The 5,668-nt window shown below is 26.4% G+C and overlaps 1 long non-coding RNA gene across 1 annotated transcript; it reads right to left on the bottom strand.

Moving 5' to 3' along the window:
• Positions 1 to 1,118: 1,118 nt before the first annotated feature.
• On the bottom strand, positions 1,119 to 1,526 carry LOC113786769 (uncharacterized). Its single transcript, XR_003473082.2, has 2 exons — positions 1,444 to 1,526; positions 1,119 to 1,348 (listed from the first exon to the last, which is right to left on the bottom strand). It is a non-coding gene; the product is annotated as an uncharacterized lncRNA (long non-coding RNA).
• Positions 1,527 to 5,668: the final 4,142 nt, after the last annotated feature.

The raw sequence follows: 5,668 nt of genomic DNA, 5'->3' as shown, positions 1-5,668 counted from the left end.
TGATAAATTAAATATAGTATTTTATTGTATATTAAAATTTTATGCTGTAAATTTGCAACATAAACACACAATTTTTTTGTTGGATCAATTGCACTGAAAAGTTGCAGATGTTTAAGAGAGACGAAACTATGAGTATAATATATTGATTTGGTATGTATCTTTGGAAAGGAAAAAATCTAAATAAAAAAGAAAATTAGTTTGATTGAATTAAAAAAAAAAAATCTTATAAAATTAAACTCAAACTAATGAATTAGTTTATGTTGATTTGAAATTAATAAAAATTAAGATACTTATTTTAAAAATATAAAATTTTCTTTTATAAAATACTAGTTTTTTTATACTATTAAAATAATTACGTGAACACTTTTTAAATTACCATGAGATAAATAATATATAAATGATTAAAAAATCCTTAAATACAAAACATATTTAAGATAACACTATTAATATAGTCTAATGATTTTATTCAGATATCGGTGATCAATTTTAAATGAAGTGAAATTATTCTCAAAATAACAGAGATTGAGTTTATTTGATTGGATTCAAATAAAACTCAAACAAAACAAAAAATTAATTTAATTGATTTTGATTTTTTATTTGAGTTTATTATATCATTTGTTTGATTTTTATATCTCTAGTCAAAACTCAAAATACTTGACATTAAAATTTAAGTTAAATGATGTAGTATATCTTTTTAATTAGTATTTTTAGTAATTATTTTATAACTTATTTTTATTATAAAAAAAAGTTATTGTATGTTCCAGTAGAGCTCCGTCAGTGTGATTGAATGTCATGTTATGGATTCAAACCCAATATCTTACGGTCATATAAATTAATTATGGTGGTATTTATTTTATCTTCTAAGGGGGAAAAATAGTTGCGACTCCTTTTATATTTATTTAAAAAAAATTATTTTTTATAAATATTTATATTTTCATATTTGCAAGAAGAACGTGTCACATGGATGGAATAAAATTTGTAAAAATTTAAACGAAAGAAGGATTATTTCAGTAAATGATATGTTTCAAAAATAAGCTAAGGATACCTTTGATAAAAAGAAAGATAAGTTCTAATCAAATTAAAAACGATAAATAAAGCTAATACTCAAATCATTCCCATTATGAAAAACAAAATATAGTTCACTCAAACTTATAATATAAGAGGGATAATATTAAGATTTCTAATAAATTTATAAGCTTGGACATAAGTTATTAACGTAGTATTAATTCTCAGAGTCTGAACCAGCCGAGACATTGATTATTAACACAACGCGTAAACCAATGTTCACGCCAAGGTAAATTTATTAAGTAAGCGCAGTCCCTATCCTCTATACACGGCAAAGATCGTCCTGTGCTTACAATAAAATTATGAGGGTTAATAAAAGAGGATAAAATAAAAGACAAATATTTTTTATTTTGAAAAGAATTGGAGAAAAAAACTTACCGGCACTTATGCCACTTACTACAAAAGCAAGAAAAACAGACCATAACACGAAAAAAAACATGAGAATTTTCGTCATTTTTTTTTTCTCTTTTTATGCAACAAACAAAATCAATTTATATTTATTTTTATAACACTTATTGATATGGAAGAAAAGCTTTAGAAATATTAAATTCTTTTACGTAAAGTCATGTTTCGTGTTTATCCTTTAAAATATCAAGATTCTAAAATAAAAAACTATTATTAACTTTTCAATACATTTTAGTTCTTTTATAACCTTTCATGATAGACATGGGAAAAATTCCACATGCAACAACAATATAATAGTAGTATTGGATGTTTGAGAAAGTTATTTATAAAGAAATAAAGAATTTCATGACACAAAAGATGTTGAGAATTTGGTGATGAATTACTTCAAATATGATAGATATAATTTTGTAAGATTATATCAATAATTGCAAATCTTTAGAATTCACCGATGCCTAAATCTCCAAATTAAATATGAAATTTGAGTTCTTGCTTGGGGACATGATTCCATCGCCATGCAAGGATTGAGAGTGATGAACACAAGTGAGAAAGTTGATTAGCATGTCTGACGAGTTAATGCCTTCGCTAGATAAGTTCACTCACGACACTGCTTTGGTCATTAGTTTATATCAATATGTGGGCTTCGGCCCCAATTTGGGTTTTTTTTTTTTAAATAATAACCCTATTTCTAAACAAAATTACCCAAATACTCTCTTTTTAAATTTATTAACCAAAATAGACTTTTTTTTCTAAGTATAAGTCGTCATTTAGAATGGTAACTTCCTTAAGAAAACCTTTCAAATGGCGACTTCCTGAAATAATTTACAAAAAAAAATTAATTTTTTTTTCAAATAACAATATATACATATATATATATATATATATATATATAATTTAGATAAATACATAAATACAAATTTTAAATTATATAGAGCGACTAAAACTTCTTGTAACATTTGGACAATGTGTTCGAGTATGACCAGTTAACCGATATAGTCTACATTTTCTTAGTACTTTTCTTTAACTTCCATTTCAGTTCTAATAGGGTATTATTTGGACGGTATTTTTTAATTCTCCGCATTTCAGGCTTGTGATACAAAGTTTCACTTTCAAATGTGGGCCAATATCCTTCATTGGGTATATGTAGAAACTCTTCTTTGTAGATGATAAATACATTAACAACCTTGTACACGTCAAGTAGAAACACTAAATAGTTTTGACGAGCGTAAGAACATGTAACTAACACTAAGTAGAAACACTAAATAGTTTTGACGAGCGTAAGAACATGTATAGCCTGAAATTTTCCATAATCACACCATTTTTTTTAAAGGTTGACGTCAAAATGGCCAATTGGTTGCACCTTTCTCGGGTTTACTGTTTCATGGACCATGAAAGAATAACAATTTCGATCGAATTGTATGACTTGGTGAGTATTAGATTTACCAACTTTGTGACACCATAAACCCCAAAATAATATAATAATAATAATAATAATAATAATAATAATAATAATAATAATAATAATAATAATTCATTCTTTCTACAATTTTCAGATAATAAATAAAAATATATTTCCAATAACTGTATAAAACACAAACAATCATTATAGAACCATATATCAAATTAAGCTAATAAAACACAAACAATCATTATAGAACCGTATCATTATACAAACATTGCTCAAGAAAAATATCACATTAAAAGTCAAAATCACTCAAGGGAAATCAATACATTTCACTGTAACATCAAATCGTCTAAGGGAAATTATTATCGCATGTTGTATGCATTAATCACAACAAAATGAAATGTTATGCATGAGTTTAGACTCTACTTCACAATGTGGTATCATTCTAACTCTGAAGTATTTGTTTATGAGGTTTGATACTATGCCACCATCCCGGTGGACGGACAATTCAAATTGGTCATGTCCTCATAGATCCCTTCAACTCAACCCGAGACACATATACGCGACAGTTGAGGTAAACGCGTGTTGAATGGTAGCTCCCGATATTTGGAGTGCTACCTCCAAGTCACCTAGGAATTCTCCACCCGAATACCTCCAGGGTCTAACAATCTTGCCTTAAGCCTCAACAATAGACCGCCATAATCAGGCTCATTCAGTTGTACTTCCCCAGAATCACTAGGTTTGTCAGGTCCAACCCATATGATGACAAAATAATATTCACTTCACGAATTCTCAATATTTATCTTCTCCCCTCATTGGCCTATGATACTCCATTACGACCGTCATCTCAAACACAAATTGGAATCGCAATTATTTCACCAACTATATGGGGTTACTTCAATATTCTCATCATAAATTCACAACATCATTATCATTAATCATGTAAACTCATCACAATTTTATAGCATCAATATCATCAATCATACATCATCACATAAACTTATCACAAATTTATAACATCATTATTATTAATTTATACATCATCATAATCACATAAACTTATCAAAATGAAAATACCTTTATTTATCACATCACATAAATCCGTCTAATCAAACATATATATAAAATTCATTCGACATCCAATATCACAATAATATCAAATATCACACATTAAACAAAAAATAAATCAAATATCACAATAATATCAAAGGAAACACGTTTAACAAAATTAAATCAAATATCACAATAATATCAAATGTCAAACATTTAACGAAATTAAATCAAATATCACAATAATATTAAATAATACACATTTAACGAATCAATCAACACCCTATAAGTATTTGTATTCCATATTTTAATCTCAAAAATTCCATTTTGCATATTAATTAATTTATCACTCAAATGGCTACTGCCGAACGTAGTGCGCCGCAGATGAATCGTTGGGAAATACAATTTTCTCGTTCATCTCATAATATATTATACTCATGAATTCAAACGTTCTCTCACCCCTTACCTTACACTTTCACACACAAATACGATTCCATGAGCAAACAACCTTTGTCATTTCAATTTTTGTCCTTCAATCGATCTAACTCGATATTTTATGGGTAAACGTCAAAAATAGATTATGAACAGGGACTCTAAAAATTAAATTTCGAAATTCAGTCAAGGAAACTTATCATAAAATAGAAAACTAATGAGAGGATAATATAGCCACTTTTCACACGATCGTTTTGGTGTTGCTTTCACCCAAATCAGACTTTCGACGAAGAAGAACGGAGCAAAATAACGAATTATACGAACGGAGAAGTCGGATATTTTAGAGAGAAATTGGGATTGTTAAAAATCTGAAAAATTGTGTTTAATTGACTAACTAAATATAAGAAACAACATATTGAACTTTGGACGAAAACCGAAAAAAATTTCTAGAATAATTATCGATCGCTGGTGTCGATTTTCTTTATTTTCTCTCCAGAGCAAAACTGACGTGCGGCTGCTGCTGCTCCTGTGTCCCGCCCCTCTCTCTTTCTAATATTTTGTTTCTCTTCCTTTTTTAATTTTTTTTTGTTTATTATTGTTTAATTAGGTTTTAGTCTTCCATATGGGCTTAACCCATGAAATCCATTTTATTACTTTCTTTAATTTTTTATTTTTTATTAAAACCAATAATTATCAAAAGTAATATTATTAATATTTCAAAACTAATATTTTTTAAATTAGAATAATTAAAATAATTAATTTTAAAACAAATATATGTTACTAATAACTAAAACTCGACATTCAAAATAATCACTATAATTATTACTATAATATTTTCAAATAATTATATAAAAATTACTACCGTCTTTACATAATAGTCAAAATGATAAAATAAACAAATATAAATACATATAAAATCATCGTACCATGTCAACTATATTAAAATAAATGAAATCAAATACAATATTACTACTATCTCAAGATAATTATTTATAAAATAAATAATTAAAATAAGATATATTTAAAAAATAATTAAATATAATTAAGTACGCATTTAATATTAGTCAATCGCACAAGAAAATATCACATTAATTACCAACTCGCATATACACATAAAATCGTTTAAATCTTATTCTCTAAAATATTTACACTAAAATACTATTATTGTTTAGAAAAATATATAAAATAATAAAATATCGGAAACACACATAATAAAATACTATTATTTGTTATTTATATCACTTATTTAGTCAAAATATGTACAAGATTAACCAATCATAGGAAACACACATATAAACAAAATTAATCATAAAA

The sequence above is a fragment of the Cicer arietinum genome, chromosome 5, assembly GCF_000331145.2.
Source record: "Cicer arietinum cultivar CDC Frontier isolate Library 1 chromosome 5, Cicar.CDCFrontier_v2.0, whole genome shotgun sequence".
NCBI lineage: Eukaryota > Viridiplantae > Streptophyta > Magnoliopsida > Fabales > Fabaceae > Cicer > Cicer arietinum.
This window is presented reverse-complemented; position numbering and strand designations above follow the sequence as displayed.